This window comes from Acomys russatus, chromosome 27 (genome assembly GCF_903995435.1).
Source record: "Acomys russatus chromosome 27, mAcoRus1.1, whole genome shotgun sequence".
Lineage (NCBI taxonomy): Eukaryota > Metazoa > Chordata > Mammalia > Rodentia > Muridae > Acomys > Acomys russatus.
The window spans coordinates 55,297,486-55,314,258 of record NC_067163.1 but is presented as its reverse complement, the minus strand read 5'-3'; the positions used below and the strand labels follow the sequence as shown (position 1 = coordinate 55,314,258).

The window sequence follows — 16,773 nt, the reverse complement described above, 5'->3', positions numbered from 1 at the left end:
TCTAGGTAGGTCCTTTAGGATGAGTTCAGAAGAATCCAGGCATTGCTACTGTGGGGATGACGACAGCTCCACACAAGCTTTTACCTCCAGAGACACTGCAGTGAGAAAAAGGGAGAGGACAATGATCCTGACCTTGTACAGGCCTGGCTAATTTTTAATTTTAAGCCATTAAGTTTATAGAATTTTTATAGTAGCAACAGAAAAAGAAACACACACACACACACACACATGCACACATACATGCACACACACATGTAGAGGATGAGAGATTAAGAAATATCAGAGAAGTATAAAATTTTGCTTTTAGTTTTAATTAATTAATTTTTTCCTTTTCTCTCTTGTTGATTATCTTCCTTTTATTGATCATTTTATAGATTATTTTCTCACATATTATATCCTGGTTATGGTTCTCTGCCTCTATTCCTCCCAGTCCCAGCGAGATCTACTCTCTTTCTGTTGCTCATTAGAAAACAATGAGGCTTTTAAGGGATAATAATAAAATATAATAAGATAAAACAAAAACTAACGCATCAGAATAGGACAGGACAAAGAAATAAAAGGAAAAGAGCCCAAGAAATGGGACAAGAAACAGATCTACTACTCAGGAGTCTCATAACGCACTAAACTGGCCAGCTGTGGTGGCATACGCCATTAATCCCAGCATTGGGGAGGCAAAGATAGGCAGATCTCTGAGTTTGAGGCCAGCCTGGTCTACATGAGTTCCAGGCCAGCCAGAGCTACACACAGAAACCCTGTCTTAAAATAAAACAACAAAAAATTCCATTAATCAGGAAGACAGAATACGTATGCAAAGGAGAGAGAGAGAGAGAGAGAGAGAGAGAGAGAGAGAGAGAGAGAGAGAGAGAACTAAACTAGGATAAAATTAAAAAAAAAAAGAAAGAAGAAGGAAAAGCCCTAAGCATAATGGGATAAGGAATACCCAAAGGTGCCTTTGATCTGCTTTGTATCATCTGTCTACTGCTGGCCATGTGGCCTACCCTTAAGAGAGGTTTATTTTGCCAGTGAGTCTCCCTTGGAGGAAACTAAGTTTTTATTTTTATTTATAAGTGGTCATAAATTAGAGATAGCTTCTGGGTTTGGAATGGGGTTGTGCATCCATTTACCTGAAAATTTCATGATTAAAAAAAAAAAAAAAAAAACAGTATCATAGTTTATTTATCCAAGGAGTTCAAGGCTATCCTCTGCTTTCTCTCCTGACAAGTCCAGTGTATCTGGTTGTATGTTGAGGTCTTTGATTCATTTGGAGTTGAGTTTTGCGCAAGGTGATAAGCATGAATCTATTTGCATTCTTCTACATGCAGCCGTACAGTGTGACCAGCACCATTTTTTAAAGATGCTGTGTTTTTTTTTTCCCATGTGTAGATGTGTGGATTTATGTTTGGGTCTTAAATTTGATCCCATGGATCAGCATGTCTGCTTTTGTGTTCTTACAATGCTATTTTTATTACTATAGCTTGTTAGTACAACTTGAAATTGCGGAGAGTAAAATCCCCATTAGTATTCTTTATTATTCAGGGTTGTTTCGGGTTTTCTTTTGGCAAGAGGTTGTTGTTGCTCTTGTTGCTTTGGAAGGAGGCTGGGATGAGTCATTAGAGTCCTTGCTCATGCTGTATACCGCCACGAGATGGCGCTCTAAGCACACTGTTGAATCTGACAGGGAAAAAGCTTTCTCATCTTCAGGGGGTTTTGCTCCTTTCTTCACAACCCTAAATCCATCGACTCCGTGAAACTGTTACTTGACAAAGGGCCTGAAGTGGCTGTTGTTTTGATCATTCATCTGTTACCTTTTAGTTTAGAAGTAGAGGTTGTCACAGGCTCTGTGGTTTGCCTGCTCTAACTTCTAACCTCTCTGGAACACCCAAGGCCATCAAGCCAGTGTTTCGCCAGATCCTGTCACTTAAATTCAGTGGATGATTCCCTAATCTAAGTATCTTATCATCTTCTCTGCTTGGGCATCCTCCCATCTCTCACCTTCTTTCCTTCCAGAAAGTCCTGGAAACAGCAATTTACACTCACTAACCCAAGCGTTATTTCCGTGGTCGTCATTATCTTTTGTGGAGCTTGTATGGGGTATCGGTTACCATGCTAGAAAAACAAAGACTGTAGCTGAGGAGACAACCCTGTCAACAGAGAGCTTGTGATGGCTCCTCAGAACCCATGTAAAATTGCCAGGTATGTTGATGTGCGTGTGTGTTTGTAATCCCACCACTGGAGAGGCAGAGACAGGCAGGAGGAGCCGTGGGGCTTGCTTGCCAGCTAGCTAAGCCTGCTTGGCCAGTGAGAGACCCTGCCGCAAAGAAACAAGGCAGAGAGCACCAAGATTGTCTTGTGGCCTCCGCACACACGTGCACACATATCAGCCCCTGACATTCCAAGCTTTTCAAGACATTCAAGCAAATTCCAAGACATTCCAAGGTTGATCAGAGAGGAAGGTGCTGGTGGCACTAAGACACCTGACTAGAGGGGATATTTGACCATGAAGTATAAATAACTTCTCTGTGACTCTCATGAAACAGAGTTAAAGAGCAAAGACAGTGGGGGAGAAGTGGGGTGCCAGGCCATTGCACAGACCTTAAGAGGCCTTAGAAGTTGGAAGCAGCACATTTCCTTTCTAAAGAGGCTTGAACCTAACCCAGGAAGTTCAGGCCTAAATTCACAGCCAATCGGGACTGTAGTTGGCCCTCCATGCCTGCAGTCTGTGCATCCCATCCGCCAACTCAACTGATAGTGGACAGTGCCGTGGAGTTAAAGCTTGTGACATCTGTATCTGTACTTGGCGGGTAGATTTTTTTTTTCCCTTGCCATTTTCTCTAAGCAACACAGTATAACAACTGCTCTCACAAAGTTTACATTGTATTGGGGTAAATAACTATATAGTCACCTCTCTGTTGTTGTGATAGAATCTGTGTCAAAAGCAAAGTAAAGGAGCAGGATTTACTTTGTCACAGTTTGAGGGGACAGTCCCTCACTTGGTAGGAGCTTGAGGCAGCTTGTCATATCACATCTGCCGTCAGAAAGCAGAGAGAGAGAGAGATGAACACTGCTGCTCGGCTAGCCTTCTGCTTGGTATGCAGCCTGGGGTCACAGCCCATGGCGTGGTGCTGTGCGCCTTGCTGGAGGGTGTTCCCACCTCAATTAACCTTATTTAGAAACTCTCACCTACATGCCCAGAGGCTTGTCTCCTTAGCAACTCTGGCCTGTGTTGAGATCCACATTAATCATCACAATAATCTAGAGATGGTTTAAATAACACAAGAGGGTATGTGCTAGTTATAAGGGAATTTCATTTTATATAAGAAACAAGCACCAGAGGATGATGGTGTCCCAGGAGGAGCCCTGAAACCACCTTCCCAGGATGATTTACATGCTTTTACTTTTGTCTTAATATGGTTATATTTGCAGTTTTATTTTATTTACTTTTTGATTTCTCAAGACAGGGTTCCTCTGTGTAACCTCCTGGAACTGGCTCTGTAGACCAGGCTGTCCTCGAACTCACAGAGAGCTGCCTGCTTCTGCCTCCTAAGTGCTGGGATTACAGGCATGCACTACCCTGTGGCTATTTTTGGATTTTTAAGAGCAGGGCCTAGAATTCATTATCCAGTAGCATAGAATTCACTATGTGTTCCAGGCTGATCTTGAATTCACAGCAATTCTCCTGCCTCAGCTTCTTCTTCTCAAGCAGAATTTGTAAACCTTTGTAAAATGAATATGGAGAGGGAGGCCCAGAAATAGGTGTGGAAGTGTGAAGTTTCCTTCCCCACCTGAGGGATGGGTACTACAGTGATCCTTTGGTCCAGGAGAGGATAGATTTTAAGTGAGAGACCAGTGTGTGCACAGGTCACAAAGCAGAATGAACCAGAGCAGTACAGAAAAATCAGGGAAAAAAAAAATGGAGGCTGTAGGAAACAGAGAGAAGACAGTTCAGGGGAGGAGTGGCCAGTAGAACAACAGAAGGCCAAGAAGAAAGACGAGTGACCAGATCCATGACTGCCTTGACAGTTGGCTTCAGCCATGGTGAGAATAACAGAAGATTAAACACGTGCAGTGGTGGGAGGTGGGGGAAGAGGGTTCTCCCTGTCAGAGGGCTAGGGGAGGGGAATAGGGCAGGGGAGGGAGGAAGGTGGGAATGGAAAGATACAAGTGAGGGGGTAACAATTGGGATGTAATAACTTATAATAAATAAATAACTTATAATAAATAAATATTTACAAGTGTGCAGTGGTGGGTGGTGGCAGCACATACCTTTAGTCCAAGCCCTCAGAAGGCAGAGGCAGGCAGATCTCTGTGAGTTTGAGGCCAGCCTAGTCTACAAAGCAAGTCTAGGGTAGCCAGGGCTACCCAGAGAAACCCTGCCTTGGGAAAAACAAAACAAAACAAAACAAAACAAAAGCAACAACAGAAACAAACAAAAAGTGAAATTGGTCTCTCTGTTCCCCTTTGCAAAGAGTTGCAGCATTAAGCAAATGGCAGTGAACGGGATGGATAGAGATGTGGAAACCTGGATTTATTCTTTTCATATGGTGAGGATTGATTGAATGCCTTCCTGACAGAGGAGCCATATCCAGTGGGTAGGAAGAGACAGAATAAAGCCAAACATGTTTACAATTAAACAACCAAAGGAGAAATGAGGGTATGAGCTCTGGGCACTGCTCATGAGCTACTGGGAAAAACTTCAGTTGGTTGCAATTCTCAAAGGCCATGAGCTTGCCCTTACCCGAATGATCCTGGGGTTCTTGTGTAGCCCTGAACAAGGCATTTATGAACTTTGAGTCCCAGGGGTAAGGGAAACAGATCTGGGCACCAGTTCCACCTGGCAGGCAGGCTCACAGCTGAATCTCAGCTTCCCTCCAGGGAAAAGGAAGGTGTGTCTGCATGAAATCTTCCCAGCCTCCATGCTCCCCCTACGCCAGATGTGGTGCTTAAATTCATGCTTTTTAATAGTCATACTCACTCCTGAGAAGGCGAGGTGGTCCTGATGAGGAGGTTTCATTGGTTTGGAGAGATGGTTTCTATTTTAAGTTCTTATGGCTCTGCCTGGGTTCACTGATGTCAAGTTCCCTCACTGTAGCTAGCTTGGTCTTTTTCTATTACAATGCTCAGCACCCTGAGCTCCTCCATATCCAAGCTCTCATTTTAGAGGGTTGGCAAGAGGGAAATCAGGGGAGACCAGGCCCAGGCATGTCACACATTTCCCGTTAGGAGGTACTGGGTCTGCTATTGCTCTTAGAGAGCCCTCCCTTTGATTCACGGACTCCCTAACAAGAACCGATCCACAGATGACCCCGGCCCAGGTCCCTGCAGACAACTAGCCAGCCTGCACGCAGCTCCTGCTGCCTAGCAACATACCATATTGCTGGTTTTAGAAACCTCGATTTTAACCTCTCTGCAAGGGTAATGTCTCCAAAGCTTTTCTTAATAAGGAGACCAGCATAAGTTCTTCATGGAAATTATGGATGAAGCAAGGGGAGGGTCCTAGTGTGTTTTTTATTGCTGTGGTAAACACTGTGACCAAAAGCAGCTTGGGGAAGAAAGGGTTTGTCATGAAGGAACAGGGCAGGAACTTGAGATGGGAACCGAGGCAGAAGCCATGGAGGGAGCTGCTTACTGGCTTCCTTAACTTGCCTTCTTATACCACCCAGGACCACCTGGCCCGAGGTGGACACTCTCACATTAATTTTAAGTAAGAATTAATTTCTTAGCCTGTAATCCTGGCACTCTGAGAGGCAGAGACAGGCAGATGGCTGTGAGGTTGAGGCCAGCCTGGTCTACAAAGTGAGTCCAGGACAGCCAAGGCTACACAGAGAAACCCTGTCTCGAAAAACAAAGGAATTAATTTCTTATATAGTTAAGAAATATTCTACTGGAAATCTTTTTTTTTTTTTCCCCCGAGACAGGGTTTCTCTGTGTAGCCTTGACTGTCCTGGACTCGCTTTGTAGACCAGGCTGGCCTCGAACTCACAGTGATCCGCCTGCCTCTGCCTCCCGAGTGCTGGGATTAAAGGCGTGCGCCACCACGCCCGGCTTCTACTGGAAATCTTATGGAGGTATTTTTTTCTGGTTGGGATTTCCTCTTCCGAGATGACACTAGCTTGTGCCAAGTTGACAGAAAACTAACGAGCGCAGGGAGACTTGAACTTCCCAGGTGCTTATCAGGCCCAAAGGAAACTTGGGACAGAGAGCTAACTGTGGTGCCTGTTGGCTTTCAGGCTCTCTCAGTACCAGCAGCTCTCTCAGCTCTTCTTGCCCCTCCCCCTCCCCTAAATTTCTGTAGTTCATGGTCTTCCCTTCCCCTGGCGTTGTGTTCCTTTATAGCCCTGCCATTTTAGCCAGGTCTTCTTGGTACCCCCTGCTCTCTCTTGCCCCTATTTCTTGCCCCTTTTTCTTGGTCCTCCTCTCTCACCCTCTGTCCTCTCATGGTCCTGTTCAGTGTACTGGCCATGTGTAGTCTACTATTTTCTCTCCCTGCTCTGGAGCCTTTCAGCTGCCTCTGGCTGTGTTCTTCCTCGTATCTACAATAAAAACCCTTCTCCTCAGCCATGCCTTGGAGCAGTTGTGCCCTCATTTGATACATTTGGGACTGAAAGCCCTGTTTTATAGAATACCGGTAGTGTATACAGCTGGCCGAGGGAAGGAACAACAGCAACCGGTTAGGCAGGGCTCCTCCTTGCTGTGTGTGTTACCTCGAAGTCCTGAGGAGCTTCTGGTCAGGGCTTTGGACATGAATGTGAGTTTTGAAAGCTGGATGGACTAGAATAGATTTGTCTTTTTCACTTAGCCATAGAAGGCCATGGAGGGGCTGCGAAAACGGGCTTGGATCTGACCAAGTGCTAGGAATAGGGAAGATAAATGCTGCCTTAAAACTCCACAGATCTGGAAGAACAGGTTCTTTTAATTCCAAGAATCTCTCCCACACCTGCATGGTACTTGTAGATAAGACCCAGGAAAAGCACATTTTGGAGTACTGAGCAAACCGTTCCTAGAGACACTTGTTTCTTTTCTTTTCTTTCTTTTTTTTTTTTTTTTTTTTTGGTTTTTTGAGACAAGGTCTCTCTGTGTAGCCTTGACTGTCCTGGACTCGCTTTGTAGACCAGGCTGGCCTCGAACTCACAGCGATCCGCCTGCCTCTGCCTCCCGAGTGCTGGGATTACAGGCATGGGCCAGCACCGCCTGGCTCTAGAGACACTTCTTACAATGCCTGTATAGGGTTTGGAGTAGCCATGCAGGGAATTCTTCTAGCCAGTGTCTCCCTAGGCATTGCAGGGCTGGGGTATATGACTCTGGCCTCAAGAGCAAAGGCTTCCTGGCAACACTGTCTGTGGCTTTATTGAAGTGGTCTCGGCTAGAAGTTCAAAAGCGCAAGGATGAATTAACCCAAGTGCAAAGCTATGCGGTTACTTTCTGGGGCGGAGGTTTGTTTTTCTTGAGGCATTTCTGGGCTCAGATCAAGTGGGTTGGGCTGCATGTTTGGTGGCAGGATCATCGAGGCCACCAGAAAGCTGTGTCACAGAGCCAAGGGTGTCTATAGCAGGGATGGGCAAGGTGGTTACTGGTTTATAACCACCCAGCAAGCTTTTTGGGCTCTGGCACCATTAGGTCCTTCGGGGTTCTTGACTTCAGTGAGTTTGCTCCAAATCTTATTCCTCTATGGCCTGGATCCACTGAGATATTTTCAGAAGGAGGCTAGAAAATCTACATTATGGCTGACAACAGAGTCCATTTTCCTTTCCTTTTTCTGAGTCCTGGGACTATTTAATCTTCAAGGAGGTAGGACAGATTGCCAAGGCCTCTTTGCTTTGCTTTGTATTTCTTAGCTGTCGGTTCATATTCTCCTTCTCAGACTCCTGTTCTTTGCTGCTCTGAGTTGCCTTCACGGATACACACAGGAGCTTGATTTAAATGCACACACTGAAGTTTGCTAAGTGTATGTCATCCCCCAGGGCTTTGTTACCAGGAACAGTTGTGTCATGGAGGCCCTGAGTTCATGCCGGAGCCACTGTGTGGTGGAGTGAATCTGCAGGCCAGAAGCTTGCTGGACCTCAGTAAGAAAGCTCTGGGGTTCTCCTTCTGTCCCAGTGATGTGATGAAGCCATGGCCTACAGTGGAGATACACAGCCTGGCAGAAGATGGAAGGTCAGCGTGGGAGAAAGAGAGGATGGCGGGAAAAGGGGAAAGCGAGGGAGATTGTGTGTCATGTGGGAAACATCTGGAACATTGAACACCATCTCTAGTTGTATGGTATGGACCATTAGGACTTTGGGTGGTCAGTCAATGAAGAGGGCCATCTTGGTAGGAGGCCCCTTGGAAGGGAACACTAAACGAGCCAACTACCAGATCACTATGATGAGGTTTCAGTGCTGTTTGTTTATACACTGGCCTTCATGTAACGGGGTTACTTTCAAGCTAGTGTCCTTAGAACTTTAAGAAAGACACTCCCAATCTATCCCTGGTGGCTCATACAAGGAAATCAAGCACTCAGGAGTCTGAGGTACGAGGATTCATTGGGAGCCGGGCCTATGGAGTAAGACCATGTCTCTAGAGAAGCAAACAACATCACTGGTTTCCCTCGGTTGCCATAGAAGAAGTTAGATTTCCTTGTAGGATAGAAACTGTGTATAATCACTGAAAACATGTAAAAGAGATCTGTAGGCAGGGTGTTACGTGAGGCATGCAATGAATATAGGTATCGCAGGGGCAGTGAGCAGAAGTACCCGAGAAGGCAGCCGTTGCATAGAGCGGGAGACCTTGGAAGGTACGCCCAAGCAGTCAGAGGTCTGGGAGCAGTGGTCTGCTCTCCAGAACACACTTGCTGTGAAGCTTCCTTCACCACAGAAGGCATTCCTGTTTGCTCTCTACAGGTAACTAACAGCTGCTCGAGGATAGAAGACGCAATGGGATCCTTCGCTCTACTGAGATCACAGCAGTGTCACTGAGTTAAGTAACTGGCCTGACAATCTCACACACGCATCTCCATCAGCTGCTGTGATGTTGAAATCTGACCCCCCCCCCCCCCGTTGTGAAGCATTGCGATCAGGCGACACCTGTAAAAGGTGAGTGTGTCATGAACTGATTAGTCTATGGTTTAGCTGATAAGTTAAGTGGTTTAGCGCTCTTTCTCATCCGTTCATAGATTAGTGGATTAGAGGGCTGGTGTGTTACTTTGGAGTGATTCAGTTATAAAGGAGAGCTCTCTGTTGTGCTTTCTCTGTCTGGCCATATTAAGGCTCCACCATGCCATGACCCAGCAGGAAGACCCTCCATAAATGCCGTGTGGGTGTCAGCACCATATGCTCGGACTTCAGAAGCCTGTGGCAAAGAAATGTGTTTCCTTTATTAATCAGCCCATGTGTGGCATCAATTTTAGCGAGAGCGAATGGACCAGGACTCCAGTCTTTCCCTCATCCATCTGCTGTTACTAGAATGTGTTGTTACATTTCAGAGAAACCGTCAAATCGCATCTTAGATAAAGGGGGAGGAGTCTGAAGGCAGCACTCCGCAACTTTTTTTTAAACAATTTTTTTTTCCTTTTCCAGAGTTATGTGCATGCTCTAAAAACAAAAAACAAGCAGAGAAAATGATAAAGCTTTTGTAAAAAGTGAAGTGACTGGTGTAAGAACTTAGCTTGTGAAGTACATGTGTGTTAAACCTCACTAATTCCGGTTTATCTTCCTGAGACAACCCAGCGACTCAGATGAAAGGGGCGGGGCTGACGTTTGCCTTCATGATAACAGACGAAGGGCTCATCATGCTGCAAAGAAACATGAGCAGGAGGTGGGGATGGCAGGCTGCGGGCTCAAAGGAGTTCAGAGAGATGAGAAACTAAGTTAAAAAACATCGTCAGCAGGAGGGAAGGCTGAATCACATTCAGCCACTGAGAGCATCAACTGAAAATCTCGACTCCTACACTGAAGACACAAGCATAATAATAATAATAATAATAATAATAATAATAATAATAATAATAATAGTAGTAGTAGTAATAATAATAATGATAATAATACTTTTTGAAAGTTGTTCTTATTTTATTTTATGTGTAGGGCTGTTTTACCTGCATGTATATCTACATATGTGCCTGATGCCCCAGGGAAGCCAGAGGACAGACTTGCATACCCTGGAACTGGGGTGATAGCCTGTTGTTAGCCACTATGTAGATACCAGGAATGGAATGTGAGTTTTTTGCAAGAGCAGCAAATGCTCTTTGACTGCTGAATTATCCCTTCAGCCTCTCAGTTACTTTTCTTAGGAAACATTATTCTAGTCAGAGTACAATCTTCAAGGCACAAAAGCCATCTTGAGTTTGTTCATTCATTGGTTTCCCTGTGGCCATTGGGGGTTTGTTGTTGTTTTCTGTCCTTCAACCACTTTTTTTTTTTTTTTTTGGTTTTGTTTTTTTGAGACAGGGCTTCTCTGTTGCCATTGAACTTGAGCATGAGAGGCAGGCAAGTAGTCTACCACTGAATTACATGCCCAGGTCTTTTCGTTTGTTTGCTTGCTCTGGTTTTGAGACAGGGTCTCTCTACATAGCTCAGGCTGGACTCGTGCTCATGACCCTAGTGCCTCCCCCTCCGAACTGCTGGGTTAACTAGGCCTGTACCACAAAGGTTGGCCGTCATCACCACCATTATCACCACCGCCATCATCATCTCCACCTCCCCCCCACTCCTGGACAAGGTCTTGCTATGCAGCCCTAGCTGGCCGGAAGCTTGCAACAATCCTCTTTCTACCTCCCAAGTGCTGAGATTACAGACACACACCATAGTGGCTAGCTTGAATTATTTTATTTTTTTTAAAGATTTATTTTTTATTTATTATGTATACAGCATTCTGCCTGCACATCAGAAGAGAGCACCAGATATCGTTATAGATGGTTGTGAGACATCATGTGGTTGCTGGGAATTGAACTCATGACCTTTGGAAGAGCAGTCAGTGCTCTTAACCTCTGAGTCATCTCTCCAGCACTTGAATTATTATTTTTGTTTTGTTTTGTTTTTTCGAGACAGGGTTTCTCTGTGTAGCCTTGGCTGTCCTGGATTCACTTTGTAGACCAGGCTGGCCTCGAACTCACAGCAATCTGCCTGCCTCTGCCTCCCGAGTGCTGGGATTAAAGGTGTGCGCCACCACGCCTGGCCACTTGAATTATTTTTAAAAGCCATTCTTCCACAAAGTCTTCTACTGGTCAGAAACCCTGGGTTGAACGTGAGTGAGGCTGATTTCTGCGAGCTGAGTCACTGAGTCATGTGGAAGACGCTTCAGTATTTTCAGTCCCACTACTCTCCAGGACAGTGAGTGAGTCACCCTATTGGAAAAATAGGAGGCAAAATAAGAGAAGACGAAGTTACTATTTTAGCCATCTCTGATTATCGTAATAAAGAGCTATGAGCTGAATGGCCTACATGGCAGAAATTTATTTTCTCACAGTTCTAGAAGCTGCAATTGAGAGATTGAGAGGATGCCAGGATGGCCAGGTGAGACCTCTCTCCTTCCCTAGCAGATGGCCACTAGCTCTCTGTATACTCGCAGGGTCTTTCTTCAGTACGTGCTAGTGGGGAGTGTCTCCTCTTCTTATGGAACTAAAGCAGACAGTGGAGGGTCCCACCTTCATGACTTGTTTAATCCTCACGACCTTCTAAAGGCCAAGTCTTCGAACACCATCACGTTAGGCTTCAGCACTGAGGTGGGGCTACATCACCCTTCAGTCTGTAACAGTATTGGAGAAAACCATTTTGGCAGTGACTGAATGCAAACGACAGAAAGTTAGTTATATTCCAGGGGAGGCCAGTGTGAGTAAGGGGAGGAGTCGTATGCCCGAGAAGGAGGTGGGTTTCCCTGGGGAAGGGAGTTCAGGAATGTATCTTAGGAAAAAAGCAGATGCCTTTGGAAAAGTATATACTATTCTGAGTATGTTTGGACAATAGAGAAGACGAGGTGAGTGAGCAGGAGGAAGAAGAGGTGTGTTTGGGTATAGTTATAAAGGACCTTTTTTTTTTTTTGCTTCTTTGCTTTTCAAAAAATATTTTATTAATTTATTCATATTACATCTCAATGGTTATCCCATCCCTTGTATCCTCCCATTCCTCCCTCCCTCCCATTTTCCCCTTACTCCCTCCCCTATGACTGTGACTGAGGGGGACCTCCTCCCCCTGTATATGCTCATAGGGTATCAAGTTTCTTCTTGGTAACCTGCTATCCTTCCTCTGAGTGCCACCAGGTCTCCCCATCCAGGGGACGTGGTGAAATATGGGGCACCAGAGTTCATGTGAAAGTCAGACCCCACTCTCCACTCAACTGTGGAGAATGTCCTGTCCATTGGCTAGATCTGGGTAGGGGTTCAAAGTTTATTGCACGTATTGTCCTTGGCTGGTGCCATAGTTTGAGCAGGACTCTTTGTTTCTTTTTTGAGACAGGCTGGCCTTAACTCACAGAGATCTGCCTGCCTCTGCATCCCAGAGTGCTGGGATTACAGGTGTGCACCGCCATGCCCAGCTATAGAGGACCTTTGAGAACACGTTAGAGAAGTGCTTTCTTGACTTCTTATATTTTTAATTTTCAAGACAAAGGTTATGCTATACAATCCAGGCTAGCCTCCAACTCCTTATGTAGCTGGGGATTTGATCTCATGATCCTCTGATTTCTTTGTTCCAAGATCTGGGGTTACAAGCACACCTCTTGTAATTCAGCTGCCCTAGCTGCTTTCTTTTCTCTTCCTCTTCCTCCTGAGACAGGGTCCTATTACGCAGCTCTCACTGGCACAGTATTCATTATATACGTTAGGCTGGCCTCAGACTCACAGAGATCCACCTGCTTCTGCCTCCTGAGAGCTGGGTTAAAGGTGTGTGCTATCAGACTGAGTCAGGCTGCTTTCTTACTTGTTAGCAGAGAAAGGAGCCCAAGGAGCTGATCACCCAAAAATACGGCTAGGGCCAGGGCTGTGCAGGGAAGATCAGGACAAGTGCTGGGCATAGGCAGGCTGAGTGAGAGGCTGTGGCAGTTTCCCAGCCCGGAGGGAACCAGAGCCTGGACATAGGTCTAGGTTTTGGTGGCAGGATCTTTTTGCTCTATGGCAGCTGGCAATTCCTGGCTTCATTTTTTTTTTTTTAAACCTCTCAGAATTGAGTTATTGTATAATCTGATGAATTGTACAGAATTCCAATGTACTAAAAAAAAAAAAAATCTTCGTTTTATTTCTACTAAGGGAAATAAAGAAAAGCAGGAGGAAAGGCAAGTAGAAGCCTCCAGTCTAGACACACTATGAATAAGTACCTCAGGTTATTTTATTTTATTAAAAAATTTTTTTGGCTTTTCAAGACAGGGTCTCTCTATGTAGCCTTAGCTGTCCTGGACTCGCTTTGTAGACCAGGCTGGCCTCAAACTCACAGCGATGTGCCTGCCTCTGCCTCCCAAGTGCTGGGTGGCGTGTGCCACTATGCCTGGCCCGCACCTCAGGTTATTAGATGAGGGCCTTTTGTGAAGCTCCCATTGGTGCAGGGATTCTGTGCAGAAGCATTCCCTGATGAAAACCTCTTTTCTCCTGAAGTATGAAAGATGCCCAGCCTGCTATGCTTTCTTATCCACACACAGGAGAAATGAACAAGAGAAAATATGGAGAACTGCGCCGGTTTCCTAAGGCCTACTTTCCTAAACCCAAACAACAACAACAAAATAACTCTAACTTTCCATCCAAACCAGATACCACTGGACAATTCTCTGAAAAGCATTTCACAATTCACCTCCCTGGGCCAGATGCTTCTAAAATATATGATTATTCTCCCTCTGAGAATTCTGGTGAGGAATTTCATTATATTTGGCAAGAGCGTCTAGACACATCTTTTAGGTGAAAGAGGAACTGATGAAGCTTTGCTAGCCAAGTTCCTTCCACGGTTTTTAAATAAATAAATGAATTAATTAATAAATAAATAAGCAAATGAATAAATATTCAAATAAACAGCAGGCAGTGTTTACCTTGGTTTTCCCACCAGAACCTATTATCTCAATATCCTATGTGTGGTAAAGAAGTCCTTGCTTGTAACACTCAAGCTGATGGCTCTTTAAGTGTGGTTCATATTCAAATGAGTCCCAGACAGGAAGATCACCAAGCCATCTAGCTCAGACCTTAGGTCTCAGAAAAACAGAGATATAATGTCATGTCTTAATTCGTGGTGAGCTGTGTTCACAGAAACCAAGAGTTCTATTTCTAGTTGCTTCTAAGGAAGAGTCTTAAGTGATATTCAGTGTCCCTTAAGGAGTAATAGTGTATTATGGCACCTCTGAATTTCTCTTGGGTCTTAAGAGAAATAGTGACTCGGTCCAAGATAGACAGATGGAAGCTCTAGTGAAATACACCTAACCTTACACTTACGTGGTACCTCACAGCATATAGACATTTCCTAGCTTGATGATATACCCTGGACAAAAATGTGACGTATTCACTCCATTTTGTAGATACACAGACATTCCAGAAGGTTCTGTGTCATGTTTAGGCCATGCAATTCATGAGTGGTGGATCCAGAATGCAAATCCAGGTCTTCTGATTTTATCCTCAGTACTTCCCAGGCATTTTAAAAAGGAAGCTCTGTGGGCTGGAGAGAGCTCAGATAGCAAAGTGCTTGCTGCACAAATGTTTGACTTCCAGAACCCACGTGAGCGCCCCCCCTCCCCCGATTTAGAGCACACTTTTAATCCTTGTGTGAGGAAGACAGAGGCTGGCAAATGCGTGGGGCTCAGGGGACAGTTGGTCTAGCCGAATTAGTAAACTTCACATTAGTGAGAGGCTGTCTCAAAAACTAAGGTGGGTGGTACTTGAAAAATGACACCCAAGGTTGACCTCTGACATTCACATGCACATGAATACATGTGTGCACACATACATGCGCCCGTATACACAGGAACACACACGTCAAATTAAGGGAAAATAAAAAGGAGGCTCTATAAAAGGGAGCTTCTTCCGCTAAGTAACTGGCCCTTGGAAATGGTCATTAATGAAAAAGGCTTTACCTGGGTCTTTATATAGCGGAAAATTATTTTTTTGTGATTGAAGTCCAAAGTTGCTGGACTCCGGCTTCTGAAGCAGGAAGAGAAAAGCAACAGGGGTTGGGGAGTGAAGCCGTAATTCACACAGGAGCTGAACTTTCACTCATTTAAGGTTCTACCTTTTTTTTTTTTCTTTTTGCAGTTTTTGTGGTTTTATTTAAACACAAATAAAACACGCACTCCAGCCATCCACTCACTTTCTTCGCTGCGCAGCCTGGCGTTGGGATTGGTGACTCTGATAGCCAGCTGTGCCGCTCTTTCTACGATGGCTCTTCGGGTCTTGGAGGAAACGTTGTGAGCAATCTCAGCACAGTAAGATTTGTTGCACATCAGCAGCACTTCCAGCTCCTTGACACTGTGGACCAGAAGCTGCTAGGCAGCATGTGCTTGGTCTTCTTGTTGCTCCTGTAACCAATGCTGGGCATCAGGATCCTGCCTTTGAATCTTCTCCGCACCGTGTTGTCAATACCTCTGGGTTTCTGCCAGTTTCGCTTAATTTTGACATATTGGTCTGACTGGTGCCTGATGAACCTCTTGGTCCTCTTTTTGAAGATCTTGGGCTTCACCAGAGCCGTAGGGCAGCCATGATGCCGCAAAAGAGATGACAGCCACCTCCTAGGTAGCACCGAGGAAGAAGGAAGAGACGACTAAGTTCCTCCTCTTACACAAAAACTACCCTTCCACTTCCGGTTCAGAAGCAGCACGCAGAGCCTCTTTACCGAAGTGAAGACTCCATCTTGGCTCCATTCCCAAGACTTCAGAGGAGGGAGAAGCTGGCCAGGAGAAGGTGCTGCCGTGTTTTGGGGCTCCCTTACCAAGTCTCCAGGATTCGTTTCTCTTACCAGCTCCGCGCCCAGAGCTCTTTATAATCTCCAGGCAAGCGACTCCGGTTCTAGCCAACTGTTCCTCAGAGTGAACTCTGGCCAGGTCAAGGCATAGAGGTTCTAAGCCTGTCACAATGACATTTGGGGGGTGATAACTGGTTTCTTCATGTCCTTATCTTACTTTTGGATCAGGTTCCTTCTTAGAAAATTTACCTACCTTTCTTGAGGTATGCTAGTGTGCGTGTGTGAACATTTGGAAGACAAAATCCAGACAGTATTTCTGAGAGTTTTTGATAATGTGGGGGTCAAAATATACAGATACAAGTTAACAGAGTGGGCTGAGTGATCAACAGTGCTACGTCAGTGTCTCTCGTGCCTGTCCTCTTTGGCGAACGTAAGGTTCTCATAACCTGCTTCAAATTAATTGAGGGGAAAAAAACCCAACCAAAGCAAACTTTAAAACCAAGTCTCTTTAGTTTTCAAACCCCAGAGAATGAAAATGTCCTCATCCAATAAGAGCTGGACAGGAGATTGACCCAACGGACAGCACAGCTTTGTCACACCCTGTTACTCTCAGAGACATACCACAAATTGGTGGAGAGGGGAAATAACACAGGTCGCTATGGCTGTGCTGAGTGCTAACACCTGAGGAATCTTCCAGTTTACAATGTGCATGTGTGCGTGTGCGCGTGCGTGTGCATGCGTGCGTGCGTGCGTGCGTGCGTGCGTGCGTGCGTGTGTGTGTGTGTGTGTGTGTGTGTGTGTGTGTATGCGCGCATGCGCATGAGGACAAGTTCAGGCGTTATCCCCACGAGCACTACCCCTAGCTTTGGAGGCAGAGTCTTTCACTGGCCTTGAGCTCAGTTAGGCGGGGCCAGCTGAGCAGTGAGGCCCAGGGAGCCCT

General features: G+C 45.4%; 1 pseudogene; it reads right to left on the bottom strand.

The window, feature by feature from the left end:
• Window positions 1–15,198: 15,198 nt before the first annotated feature.
• LOC127210141 (60S ribosomal protein L32-like) lies at window positions 15,199–15,781 on the bottom strand (annotated as a pseudogene).
• Window positions 15,782–16,773: the final 992 nt, after the last annotated feature.